This window comes from Passer domesticus, chromosome 10 (genome assembly GCF_036417665.1).
Source record: "Passer domesticus isolate bPasDom1 chromosome 10, bPasDom1.hap1, whole genome shotgun sequence".
Classification (NCBI taxonomy): Eukaryota; Metazoa; Chordata; class Aves; order Passeriformes; family Passeridae; genus Passer; species Passer domesticus.
The window spans coordinates 30,830,658-30,852,746 of NC_087483.1; the positions used below are offsets into that span (position 1 = coordinate 30,830,658).

The window sequence follows — 22,089 nt, forward strand, 5'->3', positions numbered from 1 at the left end:
AGCCTCATAATACTGTGGTTTATAATATCTTTAACTTTAAAAATAAGATATTTTTTCAGTGGTTTTGTTGTTGGGGTTTTAAAATTCTTTTTCATTAATCATTGCAGTTGGTACTGAGTTTGTGGTATTGTGAATGGTCTAGCAGTGGCATCCTAGTGAAGATCTTTAGTGGATTGAATATAATATGAAAAATAGAATGCAATGGTTTAAATCAAGAGTACTACTATGTATAACATTCCAGATCAAAAGAAGCACTGTGTTGTTAAAAAAGGTTCCCAGAATGACAGATAGAATTACCATTAAAACTCATCTACAAAGAATGAAAAACACTAGGCTTGCCTATCTTAAAGACATTAATAAAACAGGCTACCAAAAAAGCATATGCACTCATAAATTAAGCACTGGAAACTTAAGTGTAAAACAAAAGCATCAGTCTTTTGCTTTCAAGGGGAGCAATGGCTGAAGAGAAAAATATTTTGAATAAGAAAGCCAATTTGTTGTGTTAGAAGGAAGGTTCTGCACTCTTACCAAATCAATAAACAGTGACACTCATCACTACAAGTTACATTGGTACCACATATAGCTCTGAGGAGGAAAAGGTCATTTGCTCATAAAAACATACAGAGTTACTGGAGAGAAGTAGTGGGGGGATAATCACACCAAAATAAAAAACAAAATCAATCAAAAAGCTTACCACATGCTTCAGGGTTAAATCAATTCCAAGCAGTCCTGATTTGGGATGGTTGCAAACTATTCTACCTGTGCCAAGCATAAGATTTCTCATACTTTCCTTTATGACATTAGGGTTGCCCAGTGCCAGCCAAGGGTCTGGTTCATAATTCCCAGCTTTCTTTATATTACAGATATTCTTATCACACACCTACTCCAAACCACTGCCATCAAAGAAAATGTTTGATGAAAGAATTTTTTTTCATTCTGTTGCTCAGAGAAAATAGAAGTTAAAGGAAGAAAAATCTCAGGTGAACAGACCATCTTATCTTTTTCTTTATTACTGATTCTTCTACATCAGCTTTTGGAGTGTTTTCAGGAAGATTTAAAGGAGAGAAGAGCATTTCACACACATACAAATGAAGAAGCCCCTTACTATATTACAAGTAACAACTTACTATATTACAAATACCAGTTTACCCCTCCAACTCTTGCAGTACAACTGGCCTATGCTGAAGTGTCACTCTTAAAAGTTCTCACTCAGGTTTTGCTTGCCACTGTCATCTGAGGTGAACCATAATCTAAAAAACCACCCTGACAAATTACAATCATCTCTCAAAAAACTTTTAGCATTCTTCCTGCAAGCAGGACCAGAGTGGTTCAGAAGAGTTTCTTTATTTTCTTTTAATTATTTGCAATGCTCACTTCTTTCAATTTCCATCTGAAATTATTTTTTGAAAACTTCTGCAAATCTTTCCCAGTAATTCCCGATGAGAGCATATGGCTGTATGAGGCTAATTTTTATTGTTTCCTGTTCAAGTGAGAAAGAAATAGATGAAACTATTGAAAATGGAACCATTAATGGAATTATTTATTTAGAACTTACCTTTTTATTTGAAAAAAAAGGAGAGAAAAACCCCTCAGTGATGAAGCAATGTACCCCACCACATTGTCTTGAAGAGGAAGTCATACAAATGCATTCAGAAAATGTGTTCAGCTAAAGCTGTTAGCTTTAAAGCTAACATAAAAGTTAAAATGGGGTGGAAATTAAGATGCCAACTTATAAATTTAAGCTAATAACTGCAATATAAAAGCATATGTCAACATTATATTAGGGTTTTCTTCTACTGCTAGAAATAAAGTTGGAGAATGTGCAAAAATAGAGGATGTGCAAAGGTAGAGGATGTGTAAAGTGGTAACAGATTTTCAGAGGATGGCTTTGCCATGACATACTCTGGCCTGGAGTGACACCCGATCCATGATGTCTCTCTGAATGCCACGTTCTGAAAAGCCTATGGACTGGGTGCTCACCAGAGGGGCCTTGAATCCCTGTCTGCAGCTGGAAAAGCCAATTATGAAAGTGGAGTAGCCTCTACCATGTAACAGCAGGCGACCTCCCACACTGCCCAGCCTGAAACTGGAGTCAACCAACTAGAAGAGAAGGACCACACTGGCCCTAACAATTTTAATTCATGCAGGCCTAGAGAATTGCAGCCAAAGACATGCTGAATCTAAAAACAAAACTTAAAAGCCTGATAAGCCTAAACTATAAACTGCTGAAAATAAAGCTGATCTTACTCCAATAACAATTGGGGGAAAAAAAAAAAAAAACTTCATCCAGATCTCTCAGAGCCTGAAATAGTTGGACTAGATTGTGCTTGGATAGATCAGCAATACCTCCTACAATGGAAGTTCTGGGGTTTGCTGCTAACTACTTCACAGATCCTTGTCTTCTGAAGCCTGACTTCACATTTCACAGGCTACTCTGCAGAGGCAAAGCAAAATGTTATGAAAAAGCTTGGTTTGGTTTGGTTTGGTTTGGGGTTTTTTGCTGGCCTGTCTCTTTATGTATATACTCAACTCTCTGTTTATATAAAACTAATGTTAACTATCAAAAGATAACTATAGAGAGCAGTGGAGTCCAGAGAAGTGTAAATTGGGAGTTTCTGGGGTGTCTGAGTCCTAACTAAAACCAAACTATGTGGAACTAGAACTTTCTGTGGTTTTTCCAGCTAGCCACAATTTGTTGCAGCCATGCCACTGATGTTTTGGTGTTTGCCTCTTTCACCAAGCTGCTGTGTGCTTAGGAAAGAGTGAGAAATGCCTAAAGAAAACTTTTGCCATTTCTTAGCAGAAGAGTGACAGCAGTAATAATTAATATCTCTGTGCTTCACAAACAGTGAAATCAGATGCACAGTTTATCAAGAGTCTGTGTATGTAATTTTTCCATTAACAATTCTGCAGACAGAGCATTGATAATTGTGCCTGTAGCGAATCCCAATGAGGCGTATTAGCCTGACATTGTTGCAGAAGGGGGAAAATGAATATATGCATTTTAAATTTTTATGATTACATTTTTACTGAAGTGTGGGGGCCTGAAGTTTCATGACTGTTTTAATGCAATTGGTTCCACTTAGGAGAGATGACATGTTGAAATGTGATGTGCTGAATGCTTCCCAGGTAATTGGAATTCAGTCAACAACAACACTGGGCATTGTCACAGGTTTCAGATAAAAAGGTTTATCTTCCTCTTTTATATTATTGGATATGTTGCAGCATATTATACAATATCATGATGCTACATGACAGCCTCTCAAATAGAAATTTTAAAAGTTTTCTTCACTTTGAACTCTCCTGAATTTGGATCACAAGAGCATATTTTGAAGGGCCTGATACCGATATAACTCTAATAATTTGTACAGCATTATAGCCCCCTCAGGGAAGAATCTGAGTCACTGTTGGTGCTGTTTACACTTACTGTTTGTGCATCCTTCCCCAGAGCTGTTTGAGGGAGAAGCCACATGGAAAGAAGAAAGTACATGGTGCAGAAACTTATGGTAGAGGTTAGGAGCACTGCATAAACTCAGGGTGTTGTCATGGGAAACAGAGCCTGGCACTCAGTGATTCTTCCATTAAACTAATTTCTTTCGTATCAGAACAGGGAAATAGCTAGAGGTGACTTAGCTGTCTGGGAAGAGAGAAGACTGCTGCTGCTATTGAAACCCTAAATCGTGTCTCAAACAAAATTAAAACTGAACTAAAACAGACACTGAAAACTGAATGTAAATTTTTGCATTCTCCACCATTTAGTTCCTGTCCAGCTCAGATGAAGATATACTAAATTTTCTTCCAGAAAATGTTGACTCGAGTTTTCCCACCTGCTCTTTTTAGGCAGGGAACCTTTCTGAATAGTTGTTTGTACCTCAAAGATGAGGAGCCCAGGGTGGGATTGATAGATCTGAGAATGGGATGAACTGCACAACCCTGATATTCTACAAGAGTTTTTTCCACAAATATTTTTTCTTTGGCTGGACTATTCAAGGGGTAAAATATAATTTAAATTTTAAGCATCAGAAAGAGGTTTAAAGCCCACCACTGTTCCACACCTTATGTTTCTTTTGAACAGAGGAAAACAAGACTTCTTCTATGTCATGGGAGACCAAAAGTTGAGACATACTTTTCAGTCTAATGCTTTGGATGTAAAACTAAACTCCTTCTGATAAGGATACCAACTCTAGCTATAAATTTTGTCCTGCAAATGCAGCAAAACACCACTAAGGCTTCTCATCTCTTCTTGCCGCAGCTTTGACTGTAATAATTTCTACACTCCAGTGTAGATGTTGAATTATTTGTAAAGTCTAACTTAGACTCTTATAGCCACCTCCTGACCTTTAGTTAAATCGAAAAAATTGCTACCAGCTGAAAATGATTTGGTGGCTTGAGTAGCAAGGCTGGATTTGGGAACAAATATCTGCCTAAATCCTGCCACTGGAGATAGATGCTTCTGCAGCAGCTCTCAGTCTGAAAAGACCATGATAATCCAATCATCCTTAAGGATTCTGTTTCATGTATCTCTCAAGCTCTAGCTGCCTCTTCATCTGTACAAGGAGACATTCTTTTCTGTGAGAGAATGTCATGCACAGTGAAAGATGCTTGGTTTGTCTTAACCATCAGAGCTCAAGTGCAAACAGTACAAGCACTTATTTCACCTTGACAGAACATCTGGCTCCTGGGCATCTGATGCAGCAGGAAATAATTTGCTTTGTAATCCATATTTGAAGAAGCAGTTTATGCTCCTGTATTCTTTATTTCTGGGTGTATGAAAATGAAATAAGCAAAGGGAGATTTCTAGCAGAACCCTGAATTTTGTGGGCACAATCTGTAACCTTCTAAGGTGCTCAGTAACACAACGAGGGGAATGAAAATTTTCTGCCTGTTTGTCTCCTTAGCAGACAGACAAGAAACAGGAACCAATTCTCATACACCGACAGCTTCTATCTCACTTTCTTTCTTTCTTTCTTTCTTTCTTTCTTAAGCTTATTTTTATTACTTCAAAAGTCCATAGTGGGTTACCTCAGGATTCTCTCTTCACCTTCACTTCCCTATATCCTGAGGAAAACACCTGAAAAGAAAGGCATGGGAGGGATTGTGGCAGGATGCTCTGGTAATCAAAGATTTTTTTCTCTTTACATTGAACATAAGTCATTAATTTTTGATGTTAAGAGATTAATCTGTGCATGAAGCAGAAAACCCACTGACTGCTATTTCCCTGGAACAGACAGATGTTCTAAATACCATGTAGCAAAGAAAATCTCTGTGCAAAGCAAAGGAAATCTGGTGGCCTTCCTGAAAGGTTAAAGTACAATTATAATTCATAGTGCTCCTGAATGTTGGTCCAACCAGTCTATATAACTTAGGACCATATTCTCCTGTAGTCACCTGTAAGTTAGGATCATATTCTCAACACAGTCACCAAACCACTTGTTGTTATTTTGTTGGAGTGAGTTTAAACCTTAGTTTCCTGTATGTGAATATTCCTGTAGAATTTAGTGACAGAGTAGCCTAAACAAGTAGGGTCTTAATATTTAATTTGATAATACTGATGCTTAGTATCTGTGGTATGGCAACTAAAATGGTGTTGGAAAATCTGATTTTCAGCTCCCCCACATACCCAATGTACGATTAGAGCTAGGCCAAACAAGCTCTCTGTGCTTTAGTTCCTCTGCATGCCAGTAGGATACAATAATTATTTCTCTACTTATGAATTTAGATTGGAAAACAGTTTTTATTCTTTCCTAGAAAGGAATATAGCTCACGATGTGTCCAAACAGCATCTCAGTCCTGGCTGGAATACCTTGATGTCACTCTTCTCAAGATAATAATGACAAAACAAGTACAAAATTTTCTCTTTTCAAAACATGTGTTTCCTGGGATGAAGTAAGGTTTTCTGCTGGCTAGAAAGTTTCTAAACTGGACAGGATCAGGCTAGACAGAAGGCCATCCACCTCAATAGACTGCTCTCCACACACAGAAGTTGCACTGGAAGCATTTGGAGACCTCTCAGCCCTTTAGGAAAGCAACACTGAAGTCACTGTTGGAAAAATTCACTCCTGCCTGCCAATTTAATCCCGTGATGCTGTCTCAGAGTGGGACATGTCAGGCATTGAGCCCAACCAGGGCATGACAGCACATTCCCACGAGACAGGACATGATCTTGAGTCTGATGTAAGATTCAGGGCAGAGCAACATGCTTCCCTGAATCATGCTTAGTGAGATGATCCAGAGCTGGGATGAAGAGATGCCCAAGCCCAGGAGTAGGCAGAACAGGTGTAAGGACAGGTCTGAGACCTCTGCAAGGGCTAGAAGAGCGAAAAGTATAAAGTCTGCAAAGTTTGCACAGCCAGAAGCTCTAGGCTGATAGTGAATACCAACACCTTTTGAGAATAGAACAATTATTTATGTTATTTACATTATTATGTAATGCAACAGCACCTTAAAATGGTCAGAAAGGTTTGTGTTTTGTGCAAGCTGTGATATCTTACTTTAGAAATCAGTTCAAGTGTATTGAAAAGCATAACAGCACAAAATGATCTTCTTAAAAACAGGGCAAGCCACTGTGAGGGTAAAGCAATACAGAAAAGTATAATTTGTATGATTTTCTTTCCCTGCTCCTTCCAGATGATTACAGTGTCAATTTGTAAACCACTATAAACCACTATAAAACTAAAGTACCTTAACAAGAGAAAATTAGTTAAGAAAAAATGTAGCTTTCAAGTACAGGAGCAGGTAAACTACTTCCAAATCAAAAGTTCAATTTAATCTGAAAGGAAAACAAATCCATCAATGTCTATTCAATTTGCAACAGCCTAGAGGGACACTCAACTCAGCTTCCACTGTGTCTGTATGTATGCTGTTTAAGATTTAAGTTCTCTGTTTTCTCAACATAAGCTTTCCACTTGGCTCTCTAATTTAATTTTCATTTCACACATCTGTGCATGTCTAAAAATTGTTGATTTTTTTCTAGTAGACCCTTAGATTTTCAGCATTCTCTTGGGTTTTCTTGTATTTGCTTATTTTTTGTGCTAAATGCCATGATATTTTTTATTTGACTTAAGACTTGACAATTTTAGTTACAGCGACAATCCCACAGGTTGTTCAAAAGGCACGTGGGCAACTTCACCATAGCAGACCTTTCTTTACAGTGGGAAACTGTAGAAACGTATTCCTATGACCTGTGGGGGACATTGCTAAAAGCTGAACAAGTTGCCAAAAGAGCTGGATAATCTCAGATAGCAGCCTAAGTGGAAAAAGATAAATGTGGGAAACCAGTGCTTGGCTTTGCTGTTATTCAGTGTGCAGCAATGTTCTGCTTTATAAAGCACAGGCAGTGAATTTGTACTGGGTTTGTGTGGCCAGGTTTTGGTAGCAAAGGGCTGCAGGGGTGGGTTTTCTGAGAAGTTCCCAGAGGCTTCCCCTCTGTCATCAGAGCAAGTGCTGCTCAAGGCTGGGTCCATGAGCAATGGCAGTGGAACCTCTGGGATTCCTTCAGGATCTGATCCCTGGCTGCTTGGACACTTTCTCTGTAATCCCCCTGCACTACCTGTTCTTGGTACCTTTTTGCATTGTTTTGTGTTACATTATTTAATTTTATTTTGGTTTTTGATGTGAGATTCCTACATGGACGGAATCTCCCACCAAGCTGTGTGAGTGCAAGTTTCTATTCTCCCTATAAATATCAGCTCTTTACACAATAATTAATTACTATATGCTGGTGTGCCTTGAAGTCCCTATGTAAAATAAACATTCCATGGAGACACAGATGATGTTCTGCAGAAAAGAATTGAGAATTGATCCTTCTTTTTCCCTTAGTATCTTAATCAAACTCTTGTGTAGTGCTAATGAAAAAAACTCAGGTGTTCTTATTCTCTTATTTTATTTTCATATCCTTATATTTATGAATAGATGTACTGTAAAACTAAATAGTTAACCCAATGCTGTGAGTGGGTTGGGTTTTTTTAAGGAAAAAAAATAAATTAATAAAAAAATATATATATATACCACTGAGAATGTGAAAGTATTGGAATTTTTCTACACATTGAGGTTGAGTCAGAACCATCAGTGCCTCATGTTCCCGTTCTTTCAAAACTCTTAGGGGGAAATTTACAGAAAACTAATATTAGTAAGAAACCTCGGGCCTTTTCTGTCCTTTGTTCTGCAGTGTGAAAATACACTTGTTTTGTTGAATCTATGGCAGTTTCACTCCGCTAATCCATTGCTGCACAAGGGGCTGTAGAAACTGACAAAACTTGTGATCTCACTTATTCTTCCCCACCATTTACTCAGAATTCTTGCAATGTTTTTCTTTCAGTCTCAAACTCGAACACATGGAAATGTTTTACGGCCTGGTATGTGTGGTGGTATCTTCTATGGGCCTCCCAAAAATCAGATTTCTGGTGAATAATTATGGTACCTAGGACTCTGTATCCCAGTTTGCCCCTTCCTTTCCCCCACTCCTTTGGTTCAGAATTCACAATAAAAACCATCCATGTCCCCAAAACAACCATGGTCAGCAAACCACTGAAAATCTTCATCTTAATCTATCAAATCTGGCAGTCATCACCCTTTAATATGGAAAGGGGCACACTAGAACCACCTGACAATGCAGCAGGCTACACAGAGGTAATAATCATGCCCTGCTGTGGAATAATCTGCACGTGTTGTAGAATTATCCAAGTGCCATGAGGCACTCAGCTGGACACTGGAGGTTTTGTTGGTTTGTATAAGCTGTATCTCTAATGGTATAAAGCAGGGTTGTTTTGAAAGATTTAGTTCTATCAAACGCTTCAAGTGTCACAGGCCAAATAATATTCCAAGGGTCTGAAAGGGGATATTTTCTTGCATGGCTAATATTTTAAAGTAAAAGCGAGTGGGAAGAGAAATGGGTTTGCCTCTTGCACTCAGATCAATGAGTTTAAGCCCTTTTTTATGCAGGGAAAAGAAAGAGCAATATTCTTAAATGTTTCCAAAATGACTGGAAAGTCACCTTTAAGCAATTTGTGTCCTTGTGAGAGATGTTTGATGAATTTCCTGCTGTTTTCTGCTTTGCGGTAAATTTTCAGTCAGCAAATGAGGTTTAGCTTCTCATATGGAGTCTAGTGACTAAACTTAGTGTGGGTGTACACACTCTGTAAATCAGCTACAGAGCTGAAAAGCTCCAAGTCAGACTTAAGAAATATTTGCAGTAGAGAGGGGATTTGATTACATGTTGGGGAAATCTATTTCTTGCAGGTTTTTTAATGATATTTTGTCTCCTAGATGCCCAAAGACATTGTCAGTAAGTGGAAAAATAAGCAGAAGCTAATTTTGCTGTTTTGATGGCTTGTTGGCTCATGTCTTGTCTGAAAGACCATATTCCTCTTCACTGCAATTCTGCAGCATCTCTCCCATGGTCGATAATATCACAATGCACTTACATTACCTTAAAAAAAAAAAAAAAAAAAGAAATAATTCAGCTCAAAGACTTCACATTTCTTGCCCACATATCAGTAGGTCGGGTGCTTAGCTCACATCTGAGCAGCTAAGAAACTTGACAATTAACATGCAAATGCTGTGGGTGAATGAATTTTTCCTTTTGCCTTCCTGACCCCTTGGCAGAAACAACCTAAATGGGAACTTGTATTTAATCATAGAGGATCTCCCTGAGGAGAGAGTGTAACCTCTGATACTTGTCATGGCAGCACACTAATTAGATGTCCCCTTCACAGAGGAACAAACAGAATGCTTCTTTCATATCAGGAGGCTTTCACAGATCTCCCCCATGGGGCAAAATTTCTTTAGAAGGACTCCTGTCCCTCACGCATCGATTTGCAGTCTAACAACTTGCAGAATTGTTTTACATGGATTGATCTTGTCATGTATTATCCAGCTTGCCATAGCAGAGCTTCTGACAAGGTTTCTCAATGGTACATCAGGCTGCCCATAGAATCTTATCACAACACTCCTGACCTAAGGAAAAAGGTAGAATAAAACCAAGGGAAAAAATACGATAATTTTATAAATTTTGATGCTTTGAAATTATATGTTCAATATGTTGGAAAGGTAAACATAGGTCGACAACAAAATTGTGAAAAATGTATTTTTATTTTTTATTTAAGGGAATTTTTTCATAGTGAGGTATTTTAAATAATGCTAAATTTTTAGCTCATACGACTCAAAAAATAAATTCTTTAGGGCAAGACTGAAAGTGTTGGATGTCCCAATGCTGTGCAGTACTATTGAATACTTGGGGGATAGAGTTTCTTTATACCTCTGTCCCATTCCACTGGGTCTCCAGGCCAGATTACACTGACTGGGTATGGCTGAATTTGGAGAGGATTGCCCAAGCAGCTGCTGGAAGAGAGTGCAGCTATTTGCCTTCTCCAGAGTTTCAAGTGCTATGAATACACTCAACCATAACTAAGTTTTTCATTAAACTCCTAATTAATTTACAATACAGTTTTCTATTTCAACCCACAATTTTGAAGCAATCAGTTTTTCACACATGCTCTCCATGAACAGAAGAGTTTTGATCCATGGTTGACAGTGAAAAATACACTCCTGATGAAGATTTCCAAGCCTAGGAATGTCAGCAAGATAAAACATTCACTTGTTAGGGGATCTGACAATAACTCCAATCTGAGCACCTCAATCCAAAAAAATCCTCTTTAAAACTGTCTTTATGAAGGGAATGATTCTTTCAGTATCAAAAAAAAAGGGAAAATGTAACGAAAATTTCATTAAACTTAGCATGTTTCTGTTGACACTGTTTTCACGTGGAAGATGCACAAATAGTAGAGTATAACAGCTTAAATAAAACTTTAAAATGTCTGTGCTACCTCCATTGGTTGGACATGAATAAAACAAGGCATCCAAGTTCCCTGGGGGCTTCCTGTTAAAATGTGTTATCAGTAAGTCTGTTATGGGCATTTCCCAATAACTTAATTAATGCTGTTTTAGTCCTAAAAAAACCAAGCAACTGAGTACTATTTACATAGTTAGCAATGAAAATCAGGCTGGTCAAAGAATTTTTATTAAATCTTTTCACCATTTTTTTAACAGAAAGTGTTTCTGCCAGGTTCTGGTGGGATTTTTTTATTATTATTTTTTATTATGAGAAGTGAGTTTTAGATATGCTGCCAAGGCATCTCATGGGAATTGCAGATCTGACATTTCATTTTTCTAACTTCCTCTGTGGGGCAGATTCCATGCTGCATTTTTTTTTCTATTTTATGCATAAGGCTCAGTTTCTCTAAAATACCTATGAATATTGGCTCCAGCAGAGCTAATTTTGTATCCAGATTGCTTACTGTCTGAAGCACCTGCCTTTGGTTTAGACCTCATATTTTTGTCCATAGTACCAACCATGCACTGCTTTCCAGTCGAGAGTTTTCTATTTTCATTTAATATGGCTAAACATTTATCCATATTACATCACCAGATTGACAGAGAAGACAAGAGCATTTAAAGTCTGCTTAGAATGAAATTCCACAGATTTCCCTACCAGAATGAATTGAATTTTACAAACATTTAAAATAGCCACCTGCCCATGTTGCTCTTTTTCTCACACATCCAACTAAAAGTTGCAAGAAGTAATTGGTAGAATTATCTCATGTGTTTTTTACTATATTAAATCCAAGTGTAAGACATAATCGGTTTAAGATAACACTTATGCTAGATAGCAGACTTAAAGTGGAAATCCATAACAAATTAAGGATTTTCTTTAGATTAATACCATGTTTGCTACAATGTGCAGAAAACAAGGCCAAAATGCACAATGCAAACAGGACTGCTACAATATCTGCTGTTCCTTGACTGATTCAGTAATTTGTCTTCTGAATTTCCTGGCACATCACACTGTGTTTAATCAGAGGCAGAATTATGTTCCTACCTCTCTGAAACTCTGCAGTGTCTGACTCAAAACTGAGCTGTATGTATTAACTCAGATTGGCTTTTCTTGACATTCTGCTGGCTGAATGTTAGATAATTGGCTCAGCCTCATGCAAATCCTCTGAAATTTGCAGAGAGCCTATATGAGCTTTACCATTATTCCAAGAATGAAAGCCTGCTTCTTAAACCTCCTCAATCAATACAGTTTTCATCAATACCCAAAATACATGGAATCCATGGTATGATGGGGGATGGGAAGCAAAGCACACACAACACAACACACAGTTATTATTAGCCTTTTTACTCAGATTTATATACAGGTCCCAAATATAGGTCAACACCTGTCATGGAGAAAACTCAATAATACAGTTAGTTAAAAGTTCAAGGCTAGATTATTCCCACTTGGTTTTGCTGTCTTCCTTTTAAAGGTTGAAGGAAGTGCAAGAGTCCTTTTGAGAAGGAGAGGAAGGCATGGGGATTTGGAGGCTATTCTGGTTTTACATTGTTCGTTTAGTCAGTATTTATAAATGTCACTTCTGTCTATTGGTATTTTCTTCTCTCAAGCTGCTGCAAATGAATTGTAATTGTTTTAGATGCCATTCAGAGACTTTAGGAATAAATATCTACATATATCCCGCACACAATTAGGCACAGGAATTTCTCTTTTGGATACCAAATTAAATACCTTATTTTCTCATATGGGGATATTCATAACAAAAATAATCCAGTCAACTCTTTGCTATCAGCTGCTACCAGATTGGTGTGAGTGGCCCAAAAGTAGCCTCTGCTGCTGTTGGACAGAGCTGCCCAAAGAGTGGATGTAGTTAATAATAGGGAAATTACCTAGTGAAGAGAAACACAGCAACAACAAAAAACTTCTTTTTTCCCTTTTTTCCATATTGTTAAGTCCCTGGCAGGGACAGATGCCAGGCATTGTTGCCCAGGTTCTTTGATTTAAGCCATACAGTATTCTGTAGAAACTCTGCTATTAATGTGTGATGTATAATCTGTAGCCAGGACATAATAATATTCCAGTTTATATGGAACACCATATTGCTTTTGAGTGAGAAAAGTTAATTTATACTCCACCAACCTCTTGGTTATGCATGTGTGTGCATCCAGTTGCTCCAGGCTCCAGGTAAATGATACAGTCTAGACTTCATGTAGCTCATTAGATCAATATTCTATCTCCTTACATGGATGGAATTTGTGATGTCCTCCAAAGTCCAATTTTATTTCTTTCACCTCTCAAATTAAACAGTGCCTTAAAGGTTTGCTTGATGGATTACTCTGTTTTATCTGATGATGGTCGTCAAGGCACATGTGGCAGTATATCTTATCCCATTAGTAAAGATCATTAGCTACAGCTAAATTGCCTCTCTATGACACATAATAGTTTCATCTATTATTATCGTTCCTGTCCTGTAATTCAATTTCATGATTATGGTTTAACAAATCAAGGGGCACGGCAAACAATATATTTTAGCCATCATTTAAAGTAAAGTCATGTTACTGACAAGATACATAGGGTGGTGCTACAAGACATATTGTGATTTCACTCTTTTTGGTTTACTGAAAAATTCTCTATCCTCTCTCATTTCCTAACGTAGAAAAATATTGAATCAGAAAAAAAAGTCAGCTCTTGTTTCTTTAGGAGAGCATCTGTACCTTGCTGGAGGCTTTCCAGGCATTGAGGGTAGCCCTGGTTTCCAGGGGATCAGGATTATGAAACAATGACACTTTCTAAGAGTGGCTCGTTAGGATTTGCCTAAAGGACATCTATTCCATAAGAATTTACTCAACACTCTACCTCACTTAAAGCTTACATGAGAAATCTCAAAATTCATCCCAACAACACCTGATAAACAGAGAGGAGAGTAAGTTAAGGGGTATTCTTGCCCTAGAGCCAATATCAAGAAAAGAAAATAAAAAATGTCTATATATACATATGCTGGGAAAGTCTTTCTTTTTCGTTTGCAAGCAGCTTTCTTTTTCATTTGAAAATGTATATTTTCAAGTACTCACTGGGCACTTACATAAGCATACATAGCCCAGGAGAGGACTGATATCCTCTCGCATCTGCAACTTCTCAGAGATTTCACCTGCAATAGAGTTTTCCCATATTTCTAAGGATCGATTTTGGGGCATTTCTCTGAGGCTATCAACTTTCGTCACTCCTTAACAAGCAGACCATTAAACCATTTCCCTCTCTTCTTACTCACTTGGTTTCATTGAATAATTATCCTTAGTTCCAAAAACTGTAATGGATGCTTTATCTCCTCTCCAGTGGCCGTTCACCAGAAAATATGACGCATAATTAAGAACTCTGGGGGGAAAAGAGAGAGAAGAATTATTCCCATTATGCAGACAATTTTTAATGAATTTTATATGAATATGAATTAATATGATTTAAAGCTAATTACCAGAGAGACATTAATTCTAACATACCTAAGTAAACCCTGGTAGGAACAGTGACCAGTGATTACTGGTTATCAGTAGTGCTGATGTTTTTATTTGGGAGGGAAATGGAAGTAAATGTAATCAAATAGGCAGGAAGCTTCCTGAAAGCAGATGAAAGCTCTCACATTTGTTGAGGAATAACAATTGAACTTTGTTGCATTAACAGATATTACATTTCCTTCCTGGCTGCATTCATATTTTCTTCTTGTATCCAAGGAAGGCTTTAGGGATGTACAGCTCAAAGGAAAGGTGATTTTTATGAGGGTGGTTCTTCGATGATTGATTGAATTCTTGAAAAGAATTTTGTCTGGCCTTTGGAAAGTCATTTATTAGGGGCTTTTGCAGCAAGGCAATTAGGAGTGCTAGGTTTGCTAAGAAATGTTTACGTTTCAGTACCATGCATGATTATTTGCAAGTATATGTGACAAAGAATGATTCATTTTGCCAAAGCTGTCACAAAGTTTGGGCGTGGCTCCTACACTTAGGTTCTTTCCTGCTACCTGCTTTCCTCAGCCAGCTGAGAAGCCTGACCTCAGTGATGGAGAGTATCCCATCATGTAAACACCATGGAGGCAAAAAATGCAAAAGTTACCACAACCTAATTCCTGGGCAACAGATTTTATGAGCAACCTCAGAATCTCAGGTTCCAGGATTGTTGGACAAGTTGCTTTGTAAACCTGAGGATCCCAGGCCTTTCATTACCTTTAAATTTAAATTAAGCTTCCAGATATATCGTCTGTGAGCCCAGCTCCAAGAGGATGTTTATGGCAACCCCCTAAAAAGAAGACTGTAGGGAGAACTCTTTTTAATGTCTTGCACAGTTAACTGATAATTATGAGGGGTTTTCTCCTAATAGAAGTGTCTATTTTTAATTTTTTTAAAATGAAATATCAATTACTCCTACAATGGAGAAGTGTCTTTTCTGCCTGAGACTGCAGCGCCTTAATTTCCCTTAGGGCTCCCAGTAGGATTCTTCTATTTCTATTCAAAAATCCCAGACAGTACTAAGATTTTCTGATTGTGTGCACATGCAGTGTCTTTTCCTTGGGGGTTATATTAGACTTCCTGCACTTGAGTAGCTCCAGGTGCTACAGTAAAAGTGGTTATGCTCATTCTAATAAATGGTAACAAAAAATAGATCCTCAAGGCCAAGGAATTTCAGATTGTAGCCAGTTCCCCACATTCAAGGATGGATAACTTCAGCCTTGTTAAAAGTGGGCTGTTGCAATCATTTCGCTGAGGTGCTCTGTGAGATGAGGTGAAGAAATTAAGCCATTCCCAATTAAGAAGAGAGAATGGCATACATTTTTGCAAAATAAAATCAATCAACTCGTGCACCTTCACATTAACAGCTAATCAATTATTACAGCGTCACATCATAAAAAGAAATTTATTCTCTTCAGCAAGTGTTTGTTAGTGTTGGCAATATTGTGGGAAGAGACTCTCATGGAGATTTTTACAAATATTGAAGTATAAAACAATCATATATCTTATGTGAGTTGGCTGCAGACAGACACTTACCTGGAATAGGATATCAGAGTTTCCAGCTGTAGAAGATAGAAAATACCTAGACACACTTTGGCTCAGACACTTATTGAAATAGAAACACCTGTGTTTGGGTTTTCTGCCTTCGGGGCAGGAATAGAAGGAAACAACTAAGTAATAATCATTTACAAATGGGCTGGCTGAGTTTAGCAAAGGTCATTGGGTGGTGAAACTTGCGCTAGGAGTGTATATTGCTGACTGCGGGCTAAAGGATTTCTTTTTTTCATCTGATTTAGGGCTTTCATGCCAGTCTACATCCTAAGTGAGGGGATTTTTTTTTTCTGGAGGCAGAGCCCTGGCAAGATAATATGGCTCTGACTATGAAAACATGCAGATTAGAAAATCACTGCTGTTTCTATATAAGTGCTTATTGGCAAGGATAAGGATTTTTATTTCAGGCCTCTCTGATTTCTGATTTCAGGAGCAGTGTTAGCTAGCACTCACTCTGAAAGAAAAGACCTTATAGTCACACATTCTCTCTAATGAAAGATCACAGAAGATGTGGGAGTTCTCGTGACCTCTGCTGGAAATTCATCTTCACTGCTGCTCCTGCTCCTCTGTTCTCACCTCTCCCTGTCTGCATCTCCTGGGTCCTTGAACAGATACTAGAAATGAAGGGAAAGAAGGCCATATTCTCCTACTGTTACCTTGGAGTGTTCATAATTACCACCAGCTCAAAGGCCAAATGCTTTTGTAAGCACAGGGAAATGAAATGTTGGAGTTCAGAATGAGGGAGCAGGTGGAAGCTCCAGAGCAGGGAAACAGCAGCTGTGGGCCAGCCTGAAGCATCAGTAAGCCTGTGGGTACTGCAGCACTGACCTTAACAGCTCATGTCAGGGAAATCCTTCCTTGGAAGGGACACTGGATATGCCTACCAAATTGTTTCAATGAATTACCCTTTCTGATTCGTGTCCTAGAAGGGCTGCTGGATTTGAGGCACAAAGTGCCCTCGTGCTCAGAAATCCAGGGCTGACTGATTGATATCGCTTGGAGGAGTTTTGAGTCCAGCTAGAGCTAAATGAGAAAATGGTTTGCCCACAAACCCTCCATGTAGGAACTAACCTAAGCAAATCAATGTCTACTGAGAGTAGCATAGATTTCTTGCTGTCATTGTGGAGAGCTTAATGTTTTAGCAGTTTCCAGTAGTCTGAAAAGCCCATTCCCACTGCGCAGCTGCAGGCTGCCTTGGGAGGATCTGTCTGCTGCAGTGCTGTATTTTGTGGCATGCCTCAAGCTCAGAGATCCCATTTGAATGGGCTTATGCTGTGGTTGAAAGTCAAGCTTTGTGTGGCAGCTTTTGATTGAGAAATATTTCACCTAATTCGTCTGTGTTAAGGATGGCAAAAAATCAAACCCTCCCACATACCCTTTATAAATCACCCTGGCTAACACACCAGTAAATGTGTTATCAAAAATGCAACACCTATTACAGTGAATTTCAAACAGCCAGCACTGTAAGCTGTATCTGAACCTGTGGGGAAGGTATAAATTGATTAGACTTTTTGAGAAGCTATAAATTACAGAAAAGCAAGACGAACATCTTTAAAGGGTTGACAACAAAGAAAAGAAAGATGATTGAACACAAAAATGCTGGGCTAAACCACAAATAGCTTGTTCCTAAGAGAACAAGGGTAGTGAAAACTTTTCTAGCTTTGAGTAAGGGAGGAAGGGCGAAGACAAAGACCTTAGTGGATTAGAAATATAGGCAAAGAAGGAAGATTAAAACCCTTGACAATACAAAGCCCTTAACTAGAAAAATAATGAAGCAAAATGACTCATTGTCATTAGTGAATATTTAGCTGGAAAAGAATGACAATTTATACCATGCCAGCTTTATTAAGATGCTCTCTGCAGCACCCCATCATCCCCATCTTCTGTAAAAACTGAAATGCAAATTTAATTAAAACATTTAAATGGAGGGTAGAAAAAAGTGATGTGGCTATGAGATCCATGGGTAGGTTTGCAACAGGGTCCATTTTAATGTCCAGCTATTGTCACCTTTTATTATATCTGCAAGCCTGCAGAACCAAGAAATAATCACATACTATGCAATAAAAATGTAAGAGAATTTTCTCAGTGTGCAAAGGCTCCAGGAGGAGTGGCAAAGAGAGAGCAAATAGGGGTGTTTTCTGTAAGTAGCATAATGGCCCACCTCAGATGGAAACCCCAGTGCTCAGAGGCTCAGAGACCACAGCTCTTGGGAACTGATAGAAAAGAGGAGTTACACAGAGGAGGATTCCTGGGAATATATCAGAGGACAGTTAGATAAACTCCAATTGCACAAGATTGTCTTGAGGACAGTTTTGTATACATATATCCCCCTGCACAGCAAACCTCAGTTTGCCTGGTACACTACTTTGAGAATTATGGTATTGTGGCATTATTTCTTTTCCACTCTGTTATTTTATAAAGAGAGACCTTCCAGTCATTTACCATTTGGCCCCTTCCTTTATTTCATTAGTGGGAGTAATTGAACACTGAGCTAACCTTGAGGGAACATCTAAATAAACAGTTGCAGAAGATGTGTTGATCTGATTTATGCTTTGAGCAGTATTTTCTGTGTGCAACAAGCCACATTTGTAAGGAGCCTCAGCCAGTACTATCAAATGAACTTTGTATGGCCTCACCCTGAAGAAGATTTTGTATAGAATACAGTCAAGAAAACAACATCAAGTTGGAAAAAACGTTTACATCTATATATTCTTCAAATTTCATACTCATATAATCTCTGTATTAATATTCCACATAAAATCAAGTTAAAGGTTTTCAAGTGTACTGCAGGAGTAGAACAACTTATTTTTTTATTTTTTTTTTAAATCCATGTTATCTGAAAAAAATCATCAGAATATTCTTCATCTATCTAAAGTATGCTTCTCTCCTTTTTCCTGTGGACAATGCATTTAACAAATGGGAAGTCAGGAATGTCTTTGATGACTGGAACCTGTAGTCCAGTATGAAGATAATGATCAGTAATGAAATCTTCAAAAAGAGATGAATGCCATCCTGAAGTAAGCTGACATGGAATGGGTCTTCTTTAAAAGATATTTTTCCTTAGCCTTTGTACTTGTCCTTAAGGGGCAGTTTGTAAGCTTACTAGAACAGATGCCAGCCTTAACTATAATTTTAATAAAATTAAGTAATATAAGATAGCTGCCTTTTAAAAAGTGTGCTTCTTTTTAGCCTCCCCTTTCATTCTTTGAGATTCTTTATTTATACACATTTTTGTTCTTCATTGCATCTTTTAAATTGAATACTCATTCTTATTCCCAGAAGACAAAGTTAATTAACCAAAAAATGAAAACAAACCACCTTTGTTTCTGCTTGCTTTCTACATTAGAGGGCAGAGTTCCACCTCATCTCTCTGTTCATCTTTTATTTATTCAAAGATGTTTGATAAAATTAATTGGGAATTTATTAAAAAGGCTATGCTAACATCTGGGGGAAAGAAAGACCTTTATTCAATATGCAGATATGCAGATACAATGTGTCTGAATCAATGTAGCTGTTTGAGGTATTATTTCAGGAAAATTAACTCTGTGGGCCCCTTCAAATTTAATTTTGTGCTATGACAAACATGATCCAGCAAGGAGGCAAGAATTTCTAAGAATCATGATAAAAAAGTGACGTTTTTATGTTGTCTTCTATATTTACTAAACTTTTGAACTTTTTTTCTTTTGTAAAATTGGCACTAAAACAAAAGTTTCTGATCACTTTCCATTATAATTTTGGCATTTTTTTTAAGTGTTTGGGGTTGTATTACAAGAAAATCAGTGTGAGGGGGCAGTAAATACAGTCTAATGCTATGAAGCATCCACTTAAAAAAGGAAGATAAAGGATGAAATCAGCATTTTTTCTGTAGTCTAACTACATAACTAACAGTCATTATCACCTGCTTATTGTTTCCTTAACAATATCTGTATATTTCTCTTGGGTTTTGAGTGATTTCCTAGTCCTTGCTTGCATGTTGGTTGTTTATTTTTCTGCAGGGTGCCACATTAAACTTGACATAAATAGACAAGACGGAGAGTTTGCAGGATGCAGCCAGAAGTGGAAAATGAGTAATTCCGTGTCAGTATATGGTCTTGGTAATTAACTAGTGTTCATGATGATCCAATACGTGTGGCTCAATATTAAACACATCTGAAATAACTCTCCAAAATTGCTTTTAATTCCATTCTACATGTTTAAAGTTTAAAATAAAAACTGAATGCTTTAATTTATGTATTTTTCCCCAGGTTCTCCATTTCATAAAGATTTGTTCTTAACCACACTGCTCTGTCAGGAGCACAGGTCTTTTGCATCCCATGACCCTGTCCTGTCTCTGGAGCCAGGCACTATTGATAAAATGCCTGCTAGATCTCCTTAAAGCTCAGCCATTAAAGCATGAATCCCTTAATACAGGCTGAATCAGATATTGCATATCTAATCTGAATTCCAGCTTTCCCTGGGCATCTCCAGCCTGGAAGGGCTTCATCTTCAAGCCTGGACAGAAGAATAAGTAGCAGACTAGACAAAATTGATTTGAAAGATATCTCCAGAAGACACATTCTCCATACCTCTTCTTGAAGCAAGAAAAACTACATCTAAATTGTTCCTGACAGAAGTTCATCTACCTCTTGAAAAGGACCCAGAGCCAAGGTCTTGGCACATTCCTCTGGCAATCTGAACTTCTATTTCCTTCTCATAAAAAGGGTCCTCCTACAAGCTGACCTGAATGCCTCCTGCTCCAGCTGAAGCTGTATTTGGGTTGAGTGCAGGTTCAAACCCAGGAAACAACAAAGTGCCACAATGCCAGTCTCAAATATCAAGCTCCTGTCTCAAGATAAAAACAGTTCAATAATTGAAATAAAATGTAATAGCAATATAATAATGGAAAGAGAGAAATTGAAAGAGAGGAAGAAATAAAATAAAAGAGGAAAAAAAAGAAAAAGAGAGTCATAAAACCCACGAAAGACAAGTGATACACAATACAACTGCTCACCCCCTGCTGACTGATGCACAGCATGTCCCTGAGCAGGGATTCATCCGTCACAGCCAATCCTCCCATCTTATACACTGAGAATGATGTTCTGTGGCATTGAACATCCCCCTCCCAGCTTCTTGTGCACCTGCACCTTGTCAGAGCATGGGAAACTGAAAAATCCTTGACTCAGTGTAAGCACTGCTTAGCAACAGCTAAAAATCAGTGTGTTATCAACATTATTCTCATACAAAATCCAACACACACCACTGTAGCAGCTGCTGGGAAGAAAATTAACTCTATCCCAACTGAAACCAGGGCATAAATAAATTGGTGTCACCTCATCCTTGGTCCCCCTTCCTAATATTAATTCCAGTTGGTTTTTTCAGTGTTTGAGGAGCAAGACAGCAGCATGTCTTGGTAAGTGCAATTATCAGGAGTCCATCTCTCTGTATGTAGCAGGCACCTACAGTGGAAAATTTATTGAGATAAGGCAGGAACCAGGCTGATAAAAAAATAAATAAATTATCTGCTCTTGCATGAACTGTGTGACTTTCAAGCACCCTCCCAGGAATGTGCAGCTGTGTGCTCTAAGGCAGCCATTAGTGTCAGGGGAACACAGGGAGTGGGAAGTCCATGGATCAGCTGGTGGCAGCTTAACCAAACAATAAGCATTGTCCTTTGTTGGTTTTGATGTGGCAGCTCTGAAGGACCCCTCCAGAATGTTTTTCAGGAGAAAGCCTTTATAAATAGTGGCTAATCATGCATCACAGCATGGAAAGTTTTTTTCCTTCCCTCTAGAAAAGCCCTGAACATTAAATTTTCTTTCATCTTGTCAGGCAGACAGCCCAAAGGAGAGACATGGACAGAGTAGAAGTCAAGTGTCTACTCATCTTGCACCCATCCTTTCTTCTTGAATCAAAGGAGAGAGATCTTTTTCTCCAGTGTAGAATAGATAAGTACCAGGGTGATTGTAAAAAGAGTTGTATTGATCTGATCTCCACAGTGTGAGGAATGGAGAAGAACTGGTAATTACCTGCCTCATAATTCTGAACATGATGAACCAGAAAAATGCTGCAAGAAATTGCTTCCCATGAAGTAATTAATCTTTTAATTTTCTTTTCCCATCACATGGCTTCTTTAAGTCTCTTTAATTCTCATCTAATACCACAGAAGTAGTCAGCACTACATCCCTCAATGCATATATCAGTTCCTAAGTCCTTCCTTATCTGTTCATATATTCTGCTCCT

The 22,089-nt window shown here is 38.1% G+C and overlaps 1 long non-coding RNA gene across 1 annotated transcript; it reads right to left on the reverse strand.

Annotated features, from left to right (window-relative positions):
• Positions 1 to 5,019: 5,019 nt before the first annotated feature.
• LOC135309072 (uncharacterized) lies at positions 5,020 to 21,028 on the reverse strand. Its single transcript, XR_010369377.1, has 3 exons — positions 20,861 to 21,028; positions 14,097 to 14,200; positions 5,020 to 9,427 (listed from the first exon to the last, which is right to left on the reverse strand). It is a non-coding gene; the product is annotated as an uncharacterized LOC135309072 (long non-coding RNA).
• Between the last annotated feature and the right edge of the window lie 1,061 nt (positions 21,029 to 22,089).